The 26851-nt window shown below is 48.5% G+C and overlaps 1 protein-coding gene across 5 annotated transcripts in view; it reads left to right on the plus strand.

Annotated features, from left to right (window-relative positions):
• LOC144144382 (uncharacterized) overlaps positions 1–26851 on the plus strand; it is a 525773-nt gene that overhangs the window by 283963 nt on the left and 214959 nt on the right. For 4 of the 5 annotated variants that reach the window (XM_077675804.1, XM_077675805.1, XM_077675803.1 and 1 more), the window contains one exon: positions 15329–15413. The exons of the other annotated variant lie outside the window; for it this stretch is intronic. The gene's annotated coding sequence lies outside the window, so the exon portion shown is untranslated. The remainder of the gene's footprint in view (positions 1–15328; positions 15414–26851) is intronic. 5 annotated transcript variants of the gene reach the window in all.

Here is a 26851-nt window from a genome sequence, read left to right on the forward strand (position 1 = left end):
CAAAATTAGGTTGAAAGGTCACGTTGTGGTAAACAGTTTAGCAGGGATGAGCAAGAACTGAATGGCGAAACCCGATAGGCTCCAACGTACAGCCTGTGTTGTTGTATACAGTTGTTGGTCCATGTTTCCGCTACGCTGTGCGTTTCAGGATTCTCAACAACCAAATAGCACCGAGCAAACCTGTTAGCCCGACCAGAGTTAATGAATAAGGCTTTTATTCAGGAAGAAAAGGCAAAAGCTGTTTTGGGGGGTCAAGCGCGCCAAGGGTAAGGGGTACGACGAGTAGGGGTACGATAGCAAGTAGGGGTAAGGGTTCGTGTTGTGCATTTGCAGAGGTATCAGCCTCGCGCTAGAAAAAAAGAAACAGCCGATCTAGAAAGAGCATTCGTCGTTTTTTATTTCCATGTATGCGCACTGAAACTGTGAATAAAAAAACGCAGATGGAGACGTCAATGCCTCACTTACCGCATCGAGCTCTGCGTCCCCTTATCCGTGATTTACGCCTTCAGTCGTCGAGATTGCCCTCGATTTGTGGGTGGAATACGAGAGCTGGGTCACTCCGTCCGTGATTGTTTGCTGCAGGGGGCGAAGGCAGGGAGGGGGCCGGGAGGGAAAGGGAGGAGAGAAGGGGGCGTGTATTTGCACCTGCGCTGTGGGAGGCGTTCTGCCGAGTAAATCAGCGGCTATTTCGGGATTAAGAATTCGGAGCAGCCACTTACGGTGCACCGAGGACCATCGATCCGTACAACACGACGACAGGGCGGCGAGCATCGGCCTCGCACACAACAGGCGTCTCCTTTCGGGTAGGCACACACGCTCCACACGCGCAGACTTGCGCTCGAAGACACCTGGCTGCCGCCGCGACTAAAACAATGCCTGCACCTCGCCCCCAGCGCTCCCTCCAACCCGACATCCTCCGTGACCGCGTTCCCTTCTCCTTCCACTCTAGAAGGTTAATCACACAACCGCACCGACACAAAAGGGAACACTCTGTGCGGAGATTTTTTTTTATTATTATTTCACAAGTCCTTTAGTATAACGCGCTTCTGCGATCCTAGAATGTTGTGCCTGCCTGGCCCCGGACAAAATCTTATCCGTCTGCAAATCTTATCCTGCCACTTATGGCGCCAATGCACAGAGCCAGTTTGCTGCCCACGCCTCAGTGTCTTGAATGAAAAGAGTAGCTCAGGCATCTGACCACCCATGAAGTGGTCTGTCTGCGTAGTTGGTCAGACGCCTGGCCTGGCTGCTGCCCGTTAGGCAGTAGTGGGTTTCTAGCCGCCTTGTTAACAGTGTGCTCGCATGCATCACCACAGCTACCGTCAGCGTAAGCACCGCTCCACATGCGCGCGCGCCATGCTTGCTGTCTGCAAGCGAGCCCCACCCACGAGCAGTGCCGGCAGAGCGAACTTGCCAGCTCTGACCTGAATAGGCAGACCGGCCGTGCTATGGCTGACCGAAAGGGCGAAGACGGGGGGTAGAACAAATGAAATCCTGGACTAAGGACCCCACCCGCCTATCAGCTCTTCTGGGGAATAAATTTTTTACTACTCTTCCTCCTCCTCCTCCAAGCTATTGCAAGTAATCCGAAGCGATTCCGCCAAGCGACTCTAGAAAGTTCTCCTAAATAATTTCAAATTAACCTTTCACTTTATTCTCTCAAGCATTTCCCCCAAAACATTATGTCAAGAAATTAGTGTAATTTAAACGAGTTTTAAGTTATACGGCTAGTAATTCTCCGAGTAATTCAACCAGCCAAAGAAGGCTTTGCGTTTGAATACAGCTATTCAAGACGAGTTCAATTTTTCTTTGGATGAAAAATCGAGCTGCCTAGAAGCTCTCACAAAAGGACCGCTCGTTGCAGAACGAGCACAACGTGAAGCGTGCCAATGAAGTTTCGTTCGAACGAGGCCGACGATCAAGGCGCCAGTGAGCGGAAAAAAATAGCCGTTGTACCGATAATTCGTAAAATGAAGCACTCTGAGAACAAAATAGAGAATAATATCAATGTCGACGATGTCTTCTCTGCACCAGTCATGCCCTGCAAAATGCGTGAGACGACGGATGAATTTTGAAAACCAGTGTTTGGTTGTTTCAAGAAGCACTGGAACCCTTTTGAGACTTGCAAGGGCGGACTCGCGTGTAGAATAATTCGGTCTTGCGTCAGCAAGTGCATTAGGCACATGGGTAGGCGATATAATTACCAGCTACTCAAACACAAACAAAATGTAAAAGGCGAACGGAATGACCAGCTATCTGTGCTTTGCCAAGGTAGCGATGTTTTCCCCCATCATAAATATGAAACTCTCAGAGGCCACTCTCAGAGGCCAGACCTCTCAGAGGCCAAAGGCCAAAGGCCAGAATATGATACTCTGAGAGGCCAAAGGCCAATCGAAGGCCACATGATTAGAAAAACAAGTGCTACGTGTATCTCTAATGCTCTTATCGATAGGTAGGCAAAATGGAGTGCATTTTTAGAAGCAGCGGCGGATGTTCGTGTTGGTGAACGTTGTGACGACTGTGCATTGTATATATTTTGCTCCTCTCGAAGGAATAAAAGTTGAACGCTTGAGCACTGTGTTGTCGTCTTTCCTGCCCGGCCCTCACGTGCTGTCCCTGCCATGTTCTCAGAATATACGCGCAAGTTCTCTTTCGGGGCCTCCGTCTTTAACGTAGAAGTCTTTCTGACTTCGGCGTAATTATACCTGCGCGAATCTCCCCACCTGGGCGTACTTGTCGTGTCTTCATGAAAATGGCAACCGGTTCGCGTGTCTATCGAAATTACCGGTAAGCGGCGGCAGTAGGCTAGTAAATCTCTTTCGTACCTGTAATTTCAATTTATCGATATTATTCTAGAAGGTCTTCGTCCCATATACCTTTTCCTTGCGTGCAAATCCCCCTCTGAATTTCTGTCCCTACGCCTTTACGGCGAAACGGGACACATTCAGCACTTTTAAAGCGAAGCTTTCTTGGGCCCTTCAGCCAGGCCTGCAGGTACTTTATGCTGCTTTCTGGCATCGTGCGCCACTGGGTTTTATCTTACGCCCCACAATGCTAGGAAGCCTTCGCTTATCGCGCCCGCCTGACAGGCAAGCGACTCAAGGAGGGCTCCTTGCGAGGTCACCCGGGAAGCGCTAGCTTTCTGGGACCGGGACTCGGGGGAGGGAGGGGAAATGGAGGGGGCTAGGGACGCTCAGTTTCTGCGTGTATCGCGTTCTTTTTACGTTGAGTTCGTGGCGTGTTCACTTGAGCGATTCACAGTCTGAACGCTTCGCCCTACGTTTCGTATTTCTCGACGCACCCGCTACGGCTCACCGTTGTCAATATGTATTCAGAAACTACGACAAGCACAATAAGTAAAAAAAAAAAAAATCTCACACGCCACTTAATTTCAATCCAGGTGTTCCACGATGACAGCTTCTCGTTACGTCCCACGTCTTCGTCATGTCCCCCAATTTTCTCGACAACGTTCACCCCTGTGGTTCGCAGTTCACAGTGGGAGTCACGGTACTGCTTGCACGTGACGTTTAATGCTACGAAAGCGCAGCTTTGGCAGTTGATTAACGAGTGGTTACCTTAACGGCACCGCTTCTGGATTAAAACAAGAGGTAAACGAGCGTAAACTAGAAACGGCCTAACGCAGACGCCTTGGGATCGAAGATGGCCCGGAAGTGCGGAAGCGCTAACCAGCGAAGAAGCAGCGAGCGGGCTCGACGGCCGACGATAAAAGCTCCGAACTGTCGAAAAGTAAGCCCGCTGACGGGCCATAACAAACCGTTCTCGCGGGAACACTCGGACGAAAGCGCGTACGGGGTCAAATTTCGTTAAAAGCTCCTTCTCCTCCTCCTGCCCCTCAGCGTCTTTCTCGGCGAGGCATCTTGGCGCACTGCCCGAACCCCGCCGTCGGCTCCCTCAACATCGAGCGATAGGCGAAAGGTATACACAAGAAAACAACTGCCGCCAGTGCGTGCAGGTTGTGCAGCAGGAAGCGTGAAAGGGCGAGCGGGAGCAAAAAATAAAGAAATTGCGAAGACGCATCCCCCCACCGTTCTTTCGATGCGCGGCGCCTAGTTCATTTAGGAGAGATTGAAGTAAATCGCTTCCTCCGAGACAGCTCCCGGCAGGCGGAGAAGTGGAAAAATTGAAGCATCGATATTCTTGCTCTCTGGGCTCCGTGAAACACCGCACACGCTCGCCAGTTAGACGCAGGGGGTGATTTTAGGTTATCATTACCCGTTGATAAAAGGACGAATTTCTTGCATAGGATCCGCGAGTCGCTATTGGTCCAATGGTGACTCGTCGGCCAAAAGGAAATTGAGACAAAAGGGCCGCAATATTTCTCAATTGGTTTCATCAGTGGTGGTTGGAAAGTAAATGGCCGTAACACCCTTCCCACGCCCGCTTAAATGTTTTCTTTCCTTCTGTTCTTTGGTTTCGAATGGCGGACGGGATGTGCATATTTATATCGCCTGCTTTGGTATTTCCTAGGGGTCTTTCTTCGTCTCCTGTTTACTTGGTCCCTTCACCAACAGTTAAGTTTAAATTAAAATAACTAAGTAGGAGCTATTCTGGGTTCCTCCTTAAAATTGTTTAACCGATGTTTAGAAGGAAATTTTTCAGCCGTGTGGCACCATGCAGTATACTTCATTTTCCTAAAGTAACACTCAAAGTGCTCTTGCCTTCAGAACTCAGAGTGCTTAGGTCTGAAATTTTTTTACAAGAAAACGGCAAATGGTCTGCGGCTGCAACTGAGGCGCGTATAGATGCAGCCCACTCTTAAAGTCCTGCTTCCAGGCGGGAGAAATTCTGAGAACGGATGGCCAGAGCTTGAAAAAACTGGTTTGCGATTACGATACTCGGCAGTGCTGCCTCAGCCGTGCGCTGAGGCAGCACTTGCTCGCGCGTTCACTCGAGGGCAGTGATGGTGAGCCTCTGCGTCGGCGGCGCGAAGTGCTTCTCAGGAAGGAACCGCGAACTGCGTCTTAAGCGAACGCACATCATAGTCACGCGCACGCCTCTCTCACGTTTTCGCCAAGTTTCACGCCGTCGAGCGCCTCGTGCGGGCACAGCATACTGCCCCCTCCCCTCCCCCACCGCACACTTTCGTAGAGCGCTGCCTCGCGCCGCCACGGCGAACCTTCCTCCCCTCCCAATTTCGCGACACTCTTCTCATTTCCTTTCTTCCATTGTTCGCTTTTTCTTTCACTCGTCGGTCCAGCCATCGTTCTCTCGGTCACGACGGCGGTGATGCGGCTCAGCCCACGAACGGGCGACAAAGGGCTGCGCCCTAAAACACCCTAATATGCAAAACATCTAGTTACGTGCACAGGAACGTTTAAAGGTGAATAAAAATTTTTTCGGAAGTTAATGTTGTGAATTGGTGCCAGATAACGATGCCATATTTGATAACGCTGTATTGATTCTGTAATCCTTGCTAATGCTTTATGTTGTCGTATACCTTGTGGGATGATGGGTTCACGCTAAAGATCCCCAGGAGCCAAAATCAATCCGTAGCCGTGCACCTTCCTCCCCCGCCCCTACCGTCCAGCCTGGTATCCAGGTGTACCTTTGTCGCGTAAGTACTGTGTTAATTTATACTGCGTAGCTGTTGTTACCGGCTGTAACTTCGGTGTTGCAGAAAACTACCCGAGAGGAACGCTGTCGCGCAGCTGGCGCAATTCCCACTAAACAGAAAGACAGTAACACCACAGTAAACAGAAAGACAGAAACACCACGTCATGGCGTGCGCTCCTCAGTTAGTTTGTAGAAAGAGTCACGCCGTAATCGCCGCAACCCCTGCTCGAACGATAAGCGACGTGATAGCGCGGGCCTCTCGGTTCATTCGTACAAGAGCCAGTCTTCGCATCGTCGTGCGCACGCGCTCGGTAGCGTAGAAGCGCCCTTCGCGTGGCAGCGTCTGCGCACGACTTTGCACCCACCACTCGCAAAGACGACTACTTCTTCGACGCATACGACGACGACGACGACGACTAGCACAATGGAATAAACAATGAAACTTAACGTGTCCGTCAATGCTCCCGCTACGGCTTCCCCATTCAAGTCTTGGGCGTGAGCGCAAGCTCCCCCGACTTTTTTTCTTCGCTTGTTTTAAGCCCAGAAAATATTTGCATTGTTTCATGTGGTCAGTTCAATCAGGCGGCAATAGGCATCCGAACTGTCTCGGCTCAACGACGCTAAATAGGGAGCAAGGCTAAATTTCAACCTTGTGAGGCAGCGCCGTGGATTAGCATTGAATTGTGAAACAGAAAAAAAGAAACAGCAGTATTAAAAAGCGAACAATAAAAATATAAACAAGTTCAGTTCTTACCTCTGTGAAAAAATCAAATAGTGGGTAAATAAACAACAAAAACAAATACACCAAGAAAATAGAAAACAGCAGGGAAAATGGGACCAAAAAGAGATTTTCTTAGCTTTTTTCTCATCTGCCAGTATTTTCTTTCCCTTCACTCCTCTATTAACCCAATTTTCGGCATATACGGCCGAATTCTATTTGTGTTGTCCCTAGGCAATTAAAACTTTCGTTTCAGGTCCCGTAATATTTTTGCCACTCTCGTCCGGTCGAATCTAGCTTCTCCCAACTAACCTTTCTGCCGTTTTTTTTTGTGTCCTCTTATCTTTCTTGGTGTCCTTCTAGAATAACGATCAGTATAAATGAACACCATTGAACGGCATCGGATCATGGTTCCTTTTTTTTTTGGGAAGGGGGGGGGGGGGATAACCAATCTAAGATTTCTTTAGGGCCCGAAATTACTAGATGTTTGGTCGGTCGTCCGTGCGGGCGTGGAAAAGCCGTGGACACAAATAGCTTAGACTAGCAGATAAGGTGCTGAATAAACTGTATTTGATACCGCCGGCTTCCGCGGCTAATGAGTTCCAGATGTAGATCTCGCCTTCGGACCCGGTTAATTCCGTGCTACGTACGAGACTTCGAAAGGGCGAGAAGTTGCTGCTTGCGGGAGTTTTCGTACCTGCACCCAATTACTTCAGTGAATTTTCATCGAAATTGCACCCTTTTTTTGACAATTTTAAAACTCCGAAGAAAACGCTGTAATAAAAAAAATGAATCGTAGAATGGTTTTAGTTCTTTGAAATGAATTTTCGAACCAGGGTGAATGCCATAGATGGAAACCATTCTGACCCTGGCGGCGGCGTACAGTTTTCTATGAGCGTATTGTTTTATTGGTACTAGTTTTATAATATTAGTACCCTCGGTAGGGTACACTTTTACGTGTTGTTCTCGCACCCTTGATGATAGTTTATTGTTCGTGTTTCCGCCTTTCTGTGGTGGTTATTCCGACTCCGTCAGCTCGCGAAGATTTGCGTCGACACTAGTGCTGAAAAGTAATCCGTTTGAATTCACTACATAATGAGTGCATAGGTGTTCTGGTAATTTTTCTCCTTCTGTAACGCGATTATTGGCGAAATATGCCGCTGACATGTATAATCAGATTCATTTTTGTTGTGGAAGTAGTCGCATCGAGTCATTTACAAACTTTAATTTGGGCCCAGAAAAAGAAACATACCCTCGCAAAGATTAAACAAAAAAGTCCCAAATCTTACCTATTACTGTTCAACTGGGTATTGTGACATAGTTATTGCACATGAATTCTTATTAAATATTCGTACAAACAGGATTTAAAAAAGATATTTATTTATTTTACTTTTATTTTTTATTCTACTTCTATACTTTTATTCCACCTTCGTTGCTAAACCGGTTGTGTAAGCATAACGTGGACACCATGTATTCCAATCTACAAGATATTATTATTTTGCTGAGAAGTTGACTACAGACTCAATAACATTTTTTGATTGTGCAGTAATGCGGCCCCTTTTTGTCTTTTGTTGATTTTTTTGTCTCGTTTACTTGTTGTCTGGACCAGCTTGTCCTTGCTTTGTACCCGACGGGGCCAAGGGCTAGTCAAGCTGTCTAGTACAGCTTTTTTCCTTGGCCCCGCCACTTTATACGAAAATATCTGTATATATAGATGTACATAAATGGAAATAAAAAAATCATTCATTCATTCAGTCATATACGAAAAATTCTGTGCCCTTCCATTCTGTGAAGAAGGGTGATCACCAGCGAAGCTTGGCGCACTAGTCCAAGGAGTGCGCGAAACCAAACCCGTTTGTTTGTAATCTGCGATGGAGCATACTTCCTAGCTAATTATCTGAATGAAACCTGGAAAAACTTGAGCTTTATTCTAGCGGACAAATGTGTAACACACCAACCCATACCGTTCGACCACGGAGGACAGCAGTTAGGTCACATCAGGTCGCGAGACGATCGCGGTGAAGAAATCTCTCACCAGCACAACTGTTATGGCATCAGTGAGCACGAAAAGCCTGGATGCGCGTGCACGCCCCCCGCATCACCCCCCCCCCCCCCCCTCTTTTCACGCTGAACCCGTGCACGCATAACCGACAACCGGTGACGTGGACGTGCATGCTTAGACGTGAAATGCACAGGCCGAAATCTCCCGGCGGAAGCCCCATCAAGCTTGACGGAAAAAACACCTGCAAAAATGTCACGCCGGGGGTCCCTAAAAAGGAGACACAAGACACTAGCGCTTGGGTCCGGAACATTTCCGGTCGGCGACGATTTATCGATGCACGGTATATGTGGAAACGGCGGCCTAAACAGCTTCCCTGTAAGAACAAAAAAAATCGAATGCAGTTGTGAATAATTTCCTCCGCGTTCCTTGAATAACAATATTATGGTATTTATGAATTTATTTTTACCGTTGCGTTGTTTTTGCTGAAGCTTAAAGCGTGACCATGGACTAAATTAAATTTCTTTTATGAACCTAGTTGCATTTTATACCAATAAGTACTTTGTCTGGAGCTGTTAAAGTTGGACAAGGTTACCATTAATAATCCTGACCAGCTTTCCTAATATGCCAATGTACGGTTTCCTTTTGATAATTTTTTGTGTCGACTCCAGTAAGATTGTTCTGAGCAATTTACTTAGTTCATCGCGTTAATTTTTCGTAATTTAGCGTGCTGTGAAGGAATGGCTGACGTGTCCGGCTGGAAGCGTGCACATCTGCAAGTAATATAACTAATCCTGATTTTTTTTTTCAATAAAACAGAAACCTGCCATGGCCTTAAATCGCTTATGTTGTGCAATACTTTGAGAGAAAAAAATCCGGTATAATTTTTACGCTTTTTATCCACTGGTGAGCGGCGGTTTCCCTAAAATTTGTAGCATAAAATTTAAAATTTGAAATTTCCCGCAATCTAAAAAAAACTGCGCGATTTTGACAAAAACGCGCGATAACACACCCTCGAATTCTTCTAAAGAATGAGCCAAAGAATTGAGGAATCATGTCTATACCTTATTTTGCGTATAAAAAAAACTGGCGAAGCTTTTACTAAGTCACGCAAGGCTTGAACACTGAAGGACACGTCACCACGCATTTGTACAAGTTTGAAATTACTTATTCATATGTTCTGTCATCGCTTTGCACTGTGCTAATTGTTGTCATCATCATATGCGTCGATATCGTCTTGTTCCTCATGCCAAGCATTACATGCGCGGTAGCGCTTGACGACAGCTGGGGCTCATCGGTGGCGCAGAGGCACGACGCATGCGCGAAGTTTTTGGAGTCGCGTCGAGGTTCGGTAGAGCAGGTGTTTCGCCAGCTATGCCATTGTTACTTGCTAGACAACGCGAAACGCTATCGAAGTTTTCGCCGGCTTTTAGCCCGAAAGTGTTATATTTCCGGATACACGAAGATTTCGCTGACGTCATATCCGTTACGGAAGTGACGCCAGTACAACGGAGCAAGCGGCCTGTAGAGGGTGCACCCGTGCACACAGGGTCTTCTTGCGGGGAAGCAACCTTTAGTGCTAAAGAGTACGTTATACTTAGGGTTGTTCGTTTACGGGTTTTATATTTTAACATATATGAAAGTGTTTTATGCCGCGATAACCCAAAATTTTATTGACGTCCTATCCGTCACGAAAATGACGCCAGTACACCTTTGCCGAAGCGACCCGCCAGCAGGACGGCGCTCGCCAAGCACACCCACAAGAGAGCATCCGACCCGCAAATCATGCTCACCTGCAAAGTTTGCTGCACATTTCACTTTCGTGTTTCACTGATTCCTGTGACAGAGGAATCAGCCACAGTGTTTCCTTCTTTGTTTTTGCTAAAGCCACTGCGCCACGTGGCACGAGCTCACGAGCGCTCGGCATTTAATTGGTCCTTTTATCGCGTTACGTGTTACGCGCCGCGCATTACGGCCAGCAGCATCAGCTCCGCTGTTAAAAGTTTTTAGGGGCGAAGCTCCTAAAGCCACGGGTCTGTCCATCCCTTGGGTCTCGTGGTACGTGACCGCCGCATGCTTTCGGAGATGTCGCAAAGTGGGCCGCGTTGCACGCGCAAGAACCGGCTGCAACCGGCAGCGCAAACTCGGCACCGGGAGCGCGAGCTTGTCTGTGTTCGCCAACGGAGGCGCGAGCGCACGTGCACTGCGAGGGGGAGATCACGCCACGAACGCAGGCAGTCGTTCTCGGAGATCGAACGAGACGCAAGGATCTTTGCTCGTTTCCTCTCGTCTTGTTCGGGCACAAGTTCGCCCTAAATAAAAGTTCTTTCTTTACCGTTGTGTCCCATCCTACGTGACAAATTGTGGTGGAGGTGCGGGGTAGTCCTCGATGGCGCGGGGTCTTTCACCAGGTCTGGGCCTGGGAGCATTGACTCCGAAAATAAAAGTTGATTTGTACAATGTACGCACACAGTCTTACGTCTTTCTTAATGATGTAATGGGCGAACTTTCACGGGAGAGTTACGGTTACCGATGATCTCCCCCTCTCGAGCTTCGCCCCACTTATCATCATTCATTCCGTGGATATGGCGTGATTTCTCTCTCTCTCTCTCTCTCTCTCTCTCTCTCTCTCTCTCTCTCTCTCTCTCTCTCTCTCTCTCTCTCTCTCTTGACCATCCAATGTGAAGGCGGATGCAGTTGCAGGGCTTCACCTCGCTGCACACAAGTACTGCAGCAGAGGCCACCAAAGCAAAGGCGAAATTGTGTGCAAGAAGCGGGGTTCCTTCCCCCCCCCCCCTCCCCCCCGCTGCTCACTAGCTGTTGACCGGAATGTTTCAACGCTGTCGCATCGCTCCACGAACTCCGACTCGACAACCCAGGGCTACCCCGCTTGGCACAGCAGGGCCCCTCATTCAGCCCACTGCATGCGCCGCCTGGGCGAATGAGGCTTCCCTTATACTCGTGGGCTCTGGGCCGGCTCCGATCGAAGCTATATCGAACCGGAATATCGGATGAGGAATTTTAAAGGCACCGTACCGACCAGAGGAAAGGGAGTGTGCTTCGATGGGATAAAATAAAAATGAAAATCGAAACTCAAAGATGCATCGGGCTACATGGGTTCAGAATCAATTCCAACGCCCCAAATTCATCAGGTCCCGGCGCATCGCGATCCCATGTTTCTTCGACGCCAGCCTTTTAAAACTCTGGCGGAATTTCGCGGTTCGTTTGCAATAGCGCGAGGCGGTCGCTCGTCCGGGTTTCAATTTCAGAGACAGAGCATAATATCTGCCGTTAACACTGCTTATCGATGAGTTGGCGGCCCTGGTTGAAGGAGAAATAAATGTTACGTATCATTTGCGATTAGGGCCTAACTGCTACAATGGGCGTTACATTTCGCTTTTGCATAAGTGGTTACGCCGGATGGTTGTGTTACGAGTCGCGTTGACCCGCTCCGTCGAATCTTCATGTTGAGAAATGCTGTTGACGGAGTAACTGGCAAGCTGGGGTTTTCTGACGTGGTAACAACCGACCGTGCAGTCAGCGCGGCGTTAAGACTTTTCCATTCTAGGAGTGAACTTCACGGTGGCTTGAGGGAGGTTGTCCGAGAGAACTGGTGTCTATAAAGAGTCTTCTGGTGTCTATAAGAGTCTACTGGTGTCTTCCTCGTGCCTGGAGAAGCCGAATCACGCGTCGAGCGGCGCTAGCAAGATGAAACGTATCACATCACACTATCGAATTTCCGTGACTGATACGCAATTTTTTTGTAGTTTTGATAGAGTAATGCAGGCTAATGTAACCTTCATTTTCCTCGTTCGCCTTTATTCCAATTCCTACCCTCGAATGTGAATAGATTTTGCGCAGTGCAGCCATAGCATGCAACCAGGCAAGAGGCAGTGGAGGCCAGCTTGGCAAGGTCCGAACTCGCCGAAACGTCCCTGGAACGCGCGGGGTGGTAGCGAAAACACTTCCTCCAAATAGATCCAAGGATGGCATGTCTGCGTTGTTGGGCTGGGTTGCACGCGAGAAGCATTTTGTATACGAGCAGCCAGTGGTGCCATAACTTTGGAGCGGGCGGGCGCTTGAACTAAGCAGCGTCGCGCAACGTTTGAACTCCGTAAAAATGAATCAACGCACTGCGAGGCAGCCCTGCGGTCGCAGAGTAGGTCTTTTGAGGCGAAAGCCTTCGGTGTTGCATCGAACGCGAAAAGCGACCGTTGTCGTCGTCTGCGAAAACACGAATATGGTGCCGAAATGGCCCCGCCAGTAAATATAATACAAATTGCTTTCGGGTGCGATTTGAACCCCGCTCGCCAGAGCAGCAGCCAGGTGCTCTAACCACAACGCTAACCCGGCACCCTGCCAGAATTGAACAAGAGTTAGCCTGATGGGTGCGCCGGGACAGGCGAACGGGACGGCACGTGCGTAGAACGGGTGCGCGAGCACGGGAGCGCTCACTGTGGGGAAGGTGCCCCGCGAATTGCGGCCAGTCTGCCTGTCGGAGGCATCCGCGTTACAAGAGGAAGGAACAGACGCGAACGCGATGTACCACAAATGAGTCGTCGCTAATCTTTAGGCTTTCGCATTCCAACGACGTAAGCAAACTTACGGGCCCGAGGAATTTTGCAAAACGTAACGAGTGAGCGGCTCCTCTATCGGCTCATTACACGGAAGGCAGGCCAGTTCAGTCACAGGTTCTCCTCATGTACACACCAACCTCCTATTCCGCGCATTCGGGCTTATCGTGAACCGTTTTCTCGTAGCTAGAGCTCAAGAGGCAATGAAAGAGAAGATAGCTACGTCGCAATATAACCGAGTGAGGAAACACAGGCGAGATTTGTGTTTGTTATTACGGTTTCGAGAGCCCGACGCCCAAACGACTGACAAACACTCCGATCATTTACTTGAGATCCCGGCGGAGCCGGAAGACAGAACGGCCAACAAGAGCGAACCGTTGCTCGGCTCGTGTACAGTTGCAAGCGTACTTACAGCTTCACTAAGGAACGGAGGTTTATCAAGTAAATGAAGCTTCTACGCCCTGAAGTAGTGCAAGCACTGTTTGTATATAGCCATGCACGCAATTGCGCTGTGCGGACTGTTTTTGGTGTATGGGTGTGGACCAAAGAGGCTGCAGAAGCCGCCGATTTGTTCAGTCGGCTGGCGCTCTTCTCTACGCTCTTTTATGTTGCTGCATATATATATATATATATATATATATATATATATATATATATATATATATATATATATATATATATATATATATATATATATATATATATATATATATATATATATATATATATATATATCAGTCTATTTTTTTGTTGGCAGTGCTTCTAATACTCAGCCACTTTCGGCGCTCCGATCTCTCACGCGATTCCTGTTCGTCCTTCCGACTTTTTTTGCCCCCTGCAGAGAGCGCTCACTGTCCCGGCCGTGTGATATAGAAAAGGCGCACCATATTTCCCCGCCGGGCGCTCCCAGCCCGGTAAGCGAAACCGTTGCTCGAATTCTTCTCCGGCGATCCTCGATAGGATCGGGCGTTTTCCCCTCCTGTCGCCGCTTTTTGTGTCTTTTCTTCTGCTTATTTTCGCTTTCCTTCGCGTGCTCCTCCCTTCTCTGGCATTGTTACCGTCTTCGCCGGTCCCCAATGTTTGCGTTTCGTCTCATTTTTGCGTGTCTGCATTGTTCGTTCTTGACGACGACACGCACGCCCCCTGGCAAGGGCACGTGCGCTCGCTGGATACGCGAACTCATATGCGTAACGCCCTCCGTCTCCTTCCTCTCGCTGTCTGCGTAGCGTATTCGCCGACGGCCGCTTGATTGAATACGGCGCAGGCAAAAGAAGCGCCGTTCCGGGAGGCCTTCTCTTCCGTGTTTTCAGGCCGTTGGATGACACAAAGGGGGCTGAGAGGCGCAGAGCGGCCGCTGTGCCCGGCGCTGGCCGCGAGACCTCATGATCTGCGGCACTGAAGGCTACTGACACAGGCAAGGCAAACGGGATCTTGTTTGGGATGCATTCATCTGTGGCTCGCGCATTGGTGCAATGAGATCGAGCTATGCTCCGCTCGTTCTTTTTTTTTATATTTGCATTAAAATGGGATCCCAATTGGCTAATCCCAGGCTCAGGTGGGGATCCATGTAAGGCGAATCTTCAATTGCAAGCTGTTCCGAATTCGTCCCTTACAAATTACTTGTCTTCTAAGGTGCTTCTCTTCGCCGGAAAACCAAACACCCTGTTCTCCCAAGGCCACGAGGCATTGTTATAATTGTCGCTTGTGGTAGCAGTGCTCACCACGCTGTTCGTTTCCTATGGCATCGCATGCGTGTACAGACCGCTGTTTAGACGCCAGCTACAAGCACTGCCTTCAATTTTTCTCCGGCTGGCGACCGAAGCGACCATGGCGACCGCTTCCGTAGGCGCCGCGAATTGGTTCGGCCGGCGACCGAAGTACGGTCGGTGACGCTTCCGTCGGCGTGGCGAAAGCTCACGAGGCGCTTGCTCGACCTCTTACGGTCAGAGGGACGCTACCAAGCGTTTGCTAGGTTTGCACTTGGAGTAATAAGCTTCGCTTGTAACTAGAATAAACGTTGACTAAACCATGGTCACATCACGCTAGATGGGCCAAAAGTAAGCAAATAAAACGAAACTACCCCCTCTCACTCACTCACTAACTCCGTAGCCCACTCACTCATGTCCCATTAACTTGCCAGTATTGAACTACCCCCTCTCACTCACTCACTCACTCACTCACTCACTCACTCACTCACTCACTCACTCACTCACTCACTCACTCACTCACTCACTCACTCACTCACTCACTCACTCACTCACTATCTCACTCATGTCCCATTAACTTGCCAGAATTGAACTTCTTTGGAAATAGATTCTAGCAGTCGATCTATGGTCGTGTTCCTTGTTCCAAGGCGTGCCCCAGATGGGTAGCCAAGGGGCTTTCTTGTTTATACTTGTTTCCCCGTGCTTGGTCGCAAAGTGGCTGCTAAAATAGCGCTCCTCCCGCTTCATTTTCACCCAGACCCTGCGACCAGCGTGCCGGTGACGCCTGGCAGAAACGGCTTTGAGCAAGGAAACCCCAGAACTCGCCTTTCCTCCGGTCACAGGTAAGCGACCGCATCGGGTTAAGAGCCTTTAAACTTTCTCCTTGCATATTGTGTCGCTAGCTCAATAACAACTTGGCGCAATGTCTTGACCAGTTTAGAATACACCGGATTGAGACTATACTTCGGCTGTAACGAGAGCCGCTGCTCGTGTTATGTATCAGATGCTTGTCAGAAGATCGTGTTGCAGGGGCGATGTCTGTACTTCTGTATGCTCTGAGATTGTTGGTAATCAGTCCAACTGTCAAGGCGTTCCTCTTAGTTAGTTGAGCTTCTTGTCAGGAATAAATCGAGGGGGGCACACCTGCTGACCATTCTTAATTCCTCCTATCATCGTGTTTCCCGGTCCAGAAAGGAGAAAAAAGTTTTTACAAAAACTGAAAACGTCAGCCCACCTATAGGCAAGGAGTGCCACTTCGGATAGGGGTGAACAAAGTAGGGAAAAAAGAATAAAAGAAGAGGGGGGTTGAGGAGCAAGGCGTAGGTTATTACAGTGCATACATCGCAATATCGCTATACACGATGGACAATCAAAGCAATGCAAAGCTGCACACAACGTGATTCTATACCAGACAGTCTATTCTCTTACTGCGATGTATATACATTCAGAAAATTCAAGCACATTAGAATCACAGGCCTCACCTCATCCTTGTGGGTGATTTTAGTGGGTCTAGTGTACAACAGAACTGAGCTGTGCTTTTTGGTGAGCTTCACACCCGCTCTGGCTCTTGGACGTGTTCGTACGACTGGATGCTCGATTATCATTTGGTACTACTTTTTTTCCGCGCTCTGTTCTAAAGATAGTGCGAACCTGCTCCTATTTCATTTTTCTTTTTTTTTTTCCTTAAGGACCCCACTGGGGGGTATTACATAAGGGGTGGATATACAGAAAAATACACATTTGAACGCATTAGTTCTATGAACACAGGTGACTACTGACATTTGCTATGAAATTTAATGGGCAGGTGGTTGAAACAATGGAGCAGGGAAGGTCGTTCCAATCTTTGGCTGCACGGGGGAAAAAAGAAGCGGAAAAGGTGACAGTTCTGGTACGATAACGGGACACTTGAAGTGGATGGCCGGTGCGGTGTGAAATGTATGTCGGGGGAAGGATGTAGGGGGCTACATTTAGTGAAGAATGAAAAAATTTGTGAAAGAGGGAAAGGGTGGCGATACGGCGGCGGACAGAAAGTGGTGATAAGCCAGATTGTGCTTTCAAGGATGAAACGCTAATGTTGTACGAGTACAGGGAATGAATAAATCGGGCGGCACGATTTTGGACAGACTCAAGATCATTTATGAGATATGTTTGGGGCGGGTTCCATATGGCGGAGGCATATTCAAGTTTTGATCTGATGAGGGATTGGTAAGCGAGCAACTTTACGTGAGGGGGCGCATGGCGTAGGCGACGTTTTAGGAAGCCAAGTGTTTTGTTTGCGGATGAAATGACGTTAGTAATATGCGCATTCCAAGTAAGATCGCAAGACAATGTGACACCTAGATACTCTTCATCTAATAGTCACAAACATTTTGGCCGCAAAAACTTTGGCGTGATGACGCCATTCGACTTATTTCCATGTTATCATGAAGTAATGTCGGGCCCTTTCAACCGTATTCGCACCCCGTATTTCTTTACACGTTCCGGGCCAGGCTTGGGGAAGACCAAGAAGAATCATTGCTGTCTGTTACGAGTGGATCAAGCATCTGGATGTCTCACAAACTACCTAGTCGACAGGGGTGATAGCTGGATAGTTTTTCTTTTTTTTTTCTTCCAAACGCCGTCTCTTCTATTAAGGAAGGAAATTGTTTCACACATAAACAGCCGCATCCCAGCGAGAAACTGCTTCATTTCTTGCAATTGCTCAAACTGATTTTTGCACGCTGCTCTTGCTTCGAGATGTCTGATCTTTAAGATAATGTTTTACTATTTTTTTTTTAATTTATTAACCTCTTTTTTGTTATTTAAACGAATCCGCGCCCGGTTGTTTGCATCTTCCTAGCTTTATTGAGCATTCTTACTCGGGCGCCTCTAGATAGGGGTTGCGCCTATGTACTGCATTGATTGATTGATTGATTGATTGATTGATTGATTGATTGATTGATTGATTGATTGATTGATTGATTGATTGATTGATTGATTGATTGATTGATTGATTGATTGATTGATTGATTGATTGATTGATTGATTGATTGATCGATTGATTGACATCAGAGTGGTTGAGAGTTCAGAGTGGCTGTAAAGAATGACTGATATTAGATATTCAAGCAATATACGAAGGGCTGATATGGTGGCTGACGTTTGGCGTCTATGATGTCCACAAAACTATTGATCAACCTGAACACCTGTTGGTCGAAAGCATCTGCTTTCGATCAACCCTTGAACGCCGTCCATCGCACTTCGCCCATTGACCGATCTGCCGCTTATTTAACGAACCAGCTGACGCTGTACTTACCGAGTGGTGGTTCTGTCTGGTTGCCATTATTGTTGGACACCGACACTGAGGCCGATTATCGTGCTGCGACAGGCTAAAGCTTGCCGCTGTGACAGTCCTCCAGTTGACAACGAGAGCGCTTATTCACATTCTCAACCAGCGCGTGCGAACGGCTACGGAAGTTTTCGCGGGCACTTATTTGTGCCGTGTGTTCTTTTTGTTTTTCGCCTGGGCGTCCTTTTTTCAGTCTTCATTTGATTCTTGTCGTATTTATTTTTTCTCTCCGTACCTTTCCTTTGCACCCCTTTCATTTTCTTAAGCGCATGATGCCACCAACAACACCCCGGTCACGTTCCTGCCTTTTTGACGTTTTCCGTCCTCTATAAATCTGTACGAGAGCCTAGGTGCACCCGCAGGCAGTAACAGTCGCCGCTTAACAGACATGCCTCGCTTGATTTGGCAACGGCACCAGCAGTATTCCTATCTGAGGACATCGCTTAGACTTGACCTTAATCAGCAGAAAAGAAACGCCCATCGACAGCAGTGCGCATTCCGTTGCTGTACCATGCCGTGTCCTGCCGAACGCCTGCGTGATGGCAAGCGTACGGCCACTACCATGTTATTCGCGTTCGCACTCAGCTGCGATCTTACTGCTAATGCAGTGCACATAACGCGTTAGTGTATGAGCGCGTGTTAGCATGGGTACCTCTGATGCCGAGTGGGGCATACTGCCTGTGTTAATGATGATGTGGCGTGTTTTACACGCCCGAGCACATCAGAAATTGGAAGCCCCGCCCTACAATTCGTGCGCTCGCAAGCACGAAATCTGGCGCTTCGGTGTTTTCCATTTGGCGGCTCTGCCTAGCCTCGCCTAGCGGTGGCAGTGTTTGCCGTCTATGGATCCGCGGCCGCTATCTTTGGCGGGCGTTAAAACGTCGGCTCCCAGCGCCGCGGTGCGCGCGCTGGCTGGCGTGCCAAAACATGCTTACGACGAGTGGCTGGGCCCGTAAGCCCACGTCCGTCCCATCTGCATTGAAAACCGCACCCTGCAAAGTAAACCAACATGTGTCACGCTTTTCCTTTGCCCATCCTTCACCAGCTCCCTCGGGACGAGCTATAAAAACACCTTCTCTTTCCTGCGCGTACTGAAACGTTTTCACGCTGTTCTTTTCGTTCAAAATTGTTCGCCCGTTTTCTTGTTTTTTGAGCCCGGATATAAAACAAGGACGCAGAATCGATCTACCAACCTGTTCTCTCTCAGCAGGCACAGAGCAGTCAGATGATTGCGCATTACTTTATGCAGCGACCAATATGCGCCGTCGGGAAACGCTTTTCAAGCCTGCAGCGGCGCAAGAAGCAACAAATGCCGTGCCAAAAGCACTGGCCCGGTATCTTCTTCGGGATTCCTGTGTGCCTAGGGCGTTTATGTTATCATAGACAGGAAAGAAGATAATATCACCTACTTGAATACGTGTCTACATAGTCTGGCGCTTAACGTCAACTAAAATGCCTTACGGCATTTCGTTTGCAGGTTTGGTAAGTGCTTAAAACAAAATTTATTTTTAAGATAATTTTCTTGGAAGAGAGTCGTCGTATTACCGAAAAACGCCTGCTTTTTCAGTCCACTACATTTTTGTTGTTCGCCCCGCAGCCTCTATTACTGCGACTTGCAGGGCTGCAGCGTTCTTACCGCTTACTCTCAGTCCTATTCTACCGGAACAGACGTTCTGTATTTGGACAAGTCACTGTATCGTCTTCCTTCTCGCGTCGCATGAGCCCGGTTTGCGGCGTCATTTCTAATCAGGCTGCGTACTTTCAGCAGAGTTGTTTTCCAAGAGACTTTCCTCATTGTGGAGTTTTGGGAACGTAACTTGTTTGTAGCAGGGAAGAAGCTCTTGATACATATCTCCAGGGGAAGTCATACCACTTGCGCCTCCAACGCACGTAAGCAGAATTTGGTTCTCCGATGAGCCTGTCCCCGTAACTTCCGTTTTTCTGCCTTGCTGAGGATGCGCAATGCGATGTTCCAGAGCGCAGGACGGGAACCTCAGGGCACGCACGCCAGCGTGCTCAGGGCGCCTACTCCACTCACATCCGTTCTGCTTGTCATAAACGGCGATGGAAAGGTAAAAAAAGTAAAGCCGTTCCACTCAATGTGAAAGCTGTCGGAAGTGCAGAGCAGTGATTCGCCATAACGGGCTGTAGCGCCGTTCTCCGCTCACTGTTACTACCGAATGCAATTCTAATTTCCCGACTTCGCAGTGCTCGCGCGCCCCCTGCCTGAAACTGCGCCAGCGGGAGTTTCTGTTCTCTTTGTGCTTTTCTCCCCGCACGTGCCGGCGTTGCACTGCCGCATTCTGCGTTTACTATCGTAAAAACCAACCCAACCGGCATCCTTAACTAAAGGAACGCGGGCGCTGCTGGTTAATGACGTATATTTTTCCTCAAATGTACCTATAATTTTCTTTGCGCTAAACAACGGGAAGATGTATGACAATTGCGTTTCACGAGTTTCGAACGTTTATGACTATATAAACCGCTTGGTTTGATTGATTGTAGAGTTTAACCCACCGACGCAACGCGGGCGATGAGGCGCGCCGCAGTGAAGGGCTCCGGATTAATTTTGACCACCTGGGGATCTTTAACGTGCGCCGAAATCGCGTACACACGGGCATTTTTGCCTTTCGCCTCCATCAGAAAAGCGGCCGCCGCGGCCAGGAATCGAACCCGCGACCTCGTGCTCAGCAGCGCAACGACTTAGCCACTGAGCCACCGCGGCGGGTAAATAAACCGCTTGGGTTTCGAAGCCTCTGGGGTACGCCGTGAACAACAGCGTTACCCCGGGACGCCGCCTTCGTGCTGTATATACTTGGGTCAAGCGAGCGAGCTAAGACGACAAGGCGAGCGCCTAAAGTGCTCTGTACTTAAAAGTAGCACCGCGCAGAGAGTTCTTTTGTTACGTGTGAACCAGAAGCCAGCGAGAAATCTCAATTGCAGCTGTAAGAGTATCAACAAGCATTCCAGACATCGCAAAGAGTAGCTCTCATATTTAAAAGGCATTGGTTCTTTACGCACTTCTGCGTAGTGCACAGAGTAACCATTACTCTCCGAAATGATAAGGGCTATGTTAGCTTCCATACTATCCAGCGTTAAAGTCTAGCCTAGGCCCACGCCTTGGGGGCAGGACAGAGGGCACGACAAGTTCTCTTGATTAGAATGTGATCAAATATGTGTATTTTTTGCACATACTAAACTCAGTCGTGGTTGGGCTAAACTGTTAAAAATTACTGTATTTGATGCATAACTACCGTAGAACTTTTTCCCCTGACCGCTGTTTTTTTGCAGTTCTAAAAAAATGACTTGCAGGAAATGGGATGAGTAAACAGTGATGAACATCCGTCATTTTTCGCCGCGAACACAAGAAACTAAAGAACCGCACGCAGAAAATTTTCAACGCACTCAACTCCCCTTCCTTCAAAGAAAAGTCATTTCTTGCTCGTCTTACATTTTGCTCATAAAGGCAACGTCTAATTCCAAATTATGGCAGCAGCGTTTCTTAAGCTCTAAGCTTTGCTGCAAACTCGATGCGTTCCGACAAGCCGAGTGGATTTGTCCGCAGTATAATTCAGCCTCATTCCGAGCCTTCGTGCTTTCAGAGAACCCCGTGCGCACAAATAAATACGAACGCGAACCAGTCGCGACCTAAATTAGATTTCGAAATTCCAAAGTAAACATCCCGGCGCCAAGAGCGGAGAAGAAAAGTCAAATGGCTGATCTCCTTTGCGAAACGAAACTTTTATGCCCGACAACGTGACCCGCGTGGCAACAACGCTGAAGTGGATTTCAGACATGAATACGCATGCGCCGACGACTTCAAAGGATTATGCAAACATCGCAGTAAGAATTTTATGAATACCGATACCCGTGTCGGGGCGCGGGTTGTAGTCGCGAATAACTGCGCTCGTTCTCTCCCTTATTTCTCCTTTTCCGTCGCCGAGGCTTGTTCATTATGTATACGCGGAGCGCGCTCGTGTTTTGTTTTGCTCGGTCGTTCTGCCTTAATCACGTTACATTGGGAATTTCTTTCCATAACCTCCGGCTGCGACGCTTCTCGTACGGGCCTAAGCCGATAAGGGGGACAAAGACAAAAAGGTATTGGGGTGTTTTAAATTTCAGCGGTGTTTAACGAACCACGGCTTCCCGGAGTAGCTGGTTCATTCGGTCTGGTAATTTATACACTCCGCGTTGCCTTGGTGCGTCTGACGACGCCGTGAAAACTTTGTTTCACAGCAGAAGCTGTCTGTCCGCGGGTTCCCGTGATATCGCGGCGCAGTTGTGCAGACCGACAACTGCCGCCAAACAGGTGCTCGCGGTAAAACGTTTTTTACAGCGACGCTGTTTACCCATAGACCCTGTACGAAATTTCTGGATGCGTTCCCAGGGCCGGGAGACAGGCATCCGAGCCGGGAAATGTCCGCGAACAGAAATCCGGGGAGAGGTATAAAGTGCGGAGTGGAACTGCGTAGTGAAAGTGCGGAGTGGATACCACCGGCCAGCAAGACGCAGCAGATTCGGGCACTCCTTCGGACTACTCCCCCGTCAATCGGGGCTTGTTGCGTGAATGTGCGCAACCCAGTGAAACCGAAACAGCTTCACTGAGCTATCCGTCGCCGTATGAATGGTTCGGCTCACCATAAGGCATCGCAGTTATTTTTTGGTCGATCTAAATATGATTGCTAACGTTGTCACGAGCTTGAAAAGTAATTGCGTCACGAATGGGGAACGAAGACATTAAAGAAAACGAGACAAGTGCCGACTTTGTACTCGAAATTTAGTGAAAACTTGAACTCGGTATACCTAATTGTCTGGTCAAAAAAAAATGTGTTTATACACAGCGCCAGCCCAGCGATATTCAAAATTACCGCACAATCTTAAGTTACTGATACTAGGATCCAAATTTTATTCATCTCACACCCGAGGCACAATAGTTCCTAAGCAGGAGTGAATCTCGTTCGAAGTCAACGTTACGGACGCCTTTCACTTACTACCCGATCGGACAATTGCGTGCGCTTCTATAATCTCCACGTGGTTTCCTGTCCGCTCTTTTCTCCCTCTGAAAATGCCAACACGTGGCTGGCGAGAGGGGCAAAACACTTTAACTTACATTCTGGACCTTAATTGTCACCGTTCTTCTTCAACTGGTCGTTTAAGCAGACCAGCAGGTTATACTGTGATTAACTGCGCGCTCGATGCAAGGGACGCACAGCACACGGTGCTTTGTGAGGCACCCAAGGCTATTCCCACCTGCCCTGGTGATTTTAGCCTGGTGCATGCCGCCGGACAGGTGTAAGTGTCGGCATCCGGGCAAACCAGGTGAACGCGGAAGAGAGCTCTGACTGCGGGTGAGCTGTCGCGGAAAGTGTGGCCAGCCCGCATGTCGGAGTAATACGCGGCAAAGGACGAAGAAACGAAAGCAAAGAAAGTGACGCAAACAAGATAAGTTTTTGATAATCACTGGGCTATCGTTTTCAAAGCACGTAAGCAGACTTCTAGGCCCAAGGAATTTTCAAACCGAAACTTTATTAGTGGCGCCGATGGCGCTCTGTCAAAAAACTAATGCATTTCCCCAGAGACCAGTCGGTCGACCGAGAAGCTCTGATAAGATCTCTGGACACATGGCGCCTGCTTGAAACCGGGCCTACATTGTGTCAAAACGGTTACTTGAAAGTCGTGAGATTATAGTCGTCTGTCTTATTCCGAGTACTTCTGTAATTCACTGCAAGTATTGTAACGGGGGAGTGCTGCGTGCCTAACTGTCATGCAGATGGTACAACCTGGTGAAGTGACTCATCATATATATACTTCTTTAAAAGACGATAGTATCTCTTGGGCTAGTTAATTAAACGCAGAGCTTTTGGTCTGCCTGTGTATGTCTGTCTTGAAAGGATAAATTTATTATCAAAAAATCCTGGTATCAATGATACAACGTAACAACCAGAAACAATTAAACAAGTGCAGCGCCAGTCGCTACAAAACAAATAGAGCGCGAAAGCTGCCAGTTACAGACACTTACAGAAACACATAAACAGTTTCAAGTTGATTGTAAGCAAAAGATTAACATACAAACAATTTAGAGTTGCTTACAACCAAAGGATTGTGACTCGATTCAGCCACCCGGCCCAAGTAAATCAGAAGCTGCGCAATAGTCGTACATACCCACAGCCAACTCTAAACGTGTAAGTCCGGTGTCAGTGTTCATACTTGACAATATTGTTGAACAAGAACAAGACATTAGGCAAATATGAGGCAGGTAATCAATACATAAGTGATATTTACGGTGTTCCTTTAGTAAAACGTTCATAGATGCTTGGTTTTTGCGATAGAAAATGAAATACTACATCAACTGCAGAAAGCCGTCGCCTGCTGTTGCCCGCACTGCTATAGCTCCTGGCAGCATTTTAGAAATCAAACGGCAACAGCAACGAAAGGTTCCACTAGATAGGTTGCGCGTGTTCCGCTTGAAACGCACGAGGGAGAAGGCCAGCGTCGTCCTATAAACGTTTTAGTAAGTTGCGTCGGCTTCGCGCGCGTCTCTGCCTTATTACTATTTTTATCAGTCGGAGCTTTTTAATGCACGCCGAAATCACCTGCAGAGGGTAGTTTTTGTTTATCCCGCCTCTTCCGGCGCAACATTCGGTGCGTCCTGCTCCTCGGCTGCACGAAAACGCAGGTTTAGCGAGAAATATGCGGTGAAGTACCACGGGTGCTATTGTTGTGGCTTATACAATCTTGTGTTTTCACATCGTTGTTCAAGGAACGTCCCTGCATGCAGCCAGCTTAGTTCTCAGGACGCGTCCGCCCTGCCTTTCCTTATCTTCCTATGGTCTTTCTGTCCACCACTCTGCCCTTCATTTTTGCGAGGTAAATACGCAGTCACGCGTCCGAGCCAATTGGCCGCGACAGTTCCCACACATTAGGACCCTGCAAAGCCTCGCTCGTTCAGAGGCCTCTCGTAGCCCGTTTATCGGCTCGGCATTTTGGAAAAAATGAAAGCTGTTTGTCCCCTGTTTACGGTCCTTTCCGACGTGTGTGCAGCGCCCCTTCGATGGGCTTCACAAACACCGTGAAAGACGGGCGAGCCGTCCCTCTACTCCTGAAACAAACAAACAAACAAAAAATCTCGCCCTCCGAGCTTGGTTTTCTCCCGGGAGCAGATTCGCGCCCGTTGCTTCTTTTGTGTGAACGTACGCGCAAACAACGAACGCCCGCGCGTTAGCCTTTGAAACCGCAAGGGCTCATTGGTCGGGAAAGGGATTTACGGGCAGGATAATCCTTCGCAAGCAAAGATACGAATTCACGACCCGAAAGGGCGTACGACAAGGAGGTGCCATCCCGCCAAAACTATTCACAGCACGTCTGGAGGGGTTATTCAGGAAGCTTGACCGGGAAAACGGGGAATTAAGGATAAACGGAGAATACTTGAGCCATTTGAGGTATGCGGACGACATAGTCTTGCTGAGTGAGTCGGCAGAACCCCTGAAAAAAAAATGCTTGAGCAACTACAATCAGAAAGCATGGCTGTGGGGTGCAAAATAACTATGAATAATTTTAATGTAGCGACAAATAAGCAAACCGAAAGCGCCCTCTTCAGAATATGTAGCGAAGCGCTAGAACAAGTGAAAGAGTATAACTACCTCAGACAGATTGTCAGTGCTCACCCCAACCACCAGAGAGAAATCCGGCGCAGAATAGCTATGGGAGCACTCGGCAAGCACGCTCAAATAATGAAAAGTGGAAAAACCTACAATTAGTGCATACTGCCGGTCATAACATACGGAGCTGAAACTTGGCACCTTACTAAAGCACTAGAAAGCAAACTTAGGTTGGCTCAAGGGGCCATGGAACGAATAATGATTAGGAGTAACATCTCGGAACCCGAACAGAGCTTCCTGAATCAAGGAATAAACTCGAGTAGACGATATAATAGTTTCAATAAAGGAAAAGAAATGGACTGGGGTTGGCCATGTAGCCAGGCGAAATGACAACCGGGTGGCCACCAGAGTAACAAAATACCGGGCCCTCTCCACTTAAGTGAAACCTGGTGAGGGGCGAAGCATGCAGTGTACAAGTGTATCAGATTGTGCGATTCTTTAGCCACTGAGGACGAGAGAGACCTTCAGACAAGGGAGGGAGCGACCGAGCGGTCGGAAGGTTTAATGGCGACTTAAAAGAAGATGTAGCGCGAGCGCACGCCGATCGTGCAATGACGACAGGCTTCGATGATGGTGATGTCTTCGGTGCAACGCTGATGATGATAGATTCTACATCTTCCCCTATTCTTGGCGCCTTGGCGTTTTTGCCAGCGGAGATAAAACCGTCGCGGGGTAGAGGTATACAGCTGTGCTGTAAAAGTCTCTTGTCTTTGAAGCAGGAAGTTCTCTATCGCGAGGCGTAAACTAGTGTCCCGGTGTTTTTTTTAGTACGCGTTACCTTCTAGAGCGAGGCGTAAACAAGTTTCCCGGTGTTTTATCACTGTGACTACATGAGACGATGATTACGACGATGACGACAGGAGACGCCAACAGTCCCAGCCACTATGGGGCTTTGCCCCTGAAAAAGACGGCAACGGGCGCAAGCGGGCCGGAAGGAGACCGCCGATGACGATCGGGCCGCGCTCCCAAGCATATGCCCGATGCCAGTAGGTTGCAAGGCGGAAAATGCAAGTCATCGCTGTGGTTACAATCCGCTGAACGCATCCCGAGCGCAACTGCGTGCTTTTAGCGGTGAGTTTTTGCCCAACCAGTGACCCACAAGCGGCTCGGCTGATCATCATCAGTCACAGAGTGGGATGGCACTGAATTCTATGATAGCAAATGGAAACGGAGCAACGCGTTTAAAAGCGATAGCGAAGGCAGGCGCGCTGTCCCAACAGGTAACGCGCGAGCTGCCAGAACGCGGGAAAACTGAATTGGACGAAGCTCCATTGCATTCATCGTGGGAGTTGCGAGA

Source organism: Haemaphysalis longicornis, unplaced genomic scaffold (genome assembly GCF_048455015.1).
Source record: "Haemaphysalis longicornis isolate Haplotype H1 unplaced genomic scaffold, Haemaphysalis longicornis Haplotype H1 scaffold_7, whole genome shotgun sequence".
Classification (NCBI taxonomy): domain Eukaryota; kingdom Metazoa; phylum Arthropoda; class Arachnida; order Ixodida; family Ixodidae; genus Haemaphysalis; species Haemaphysalis longicornis.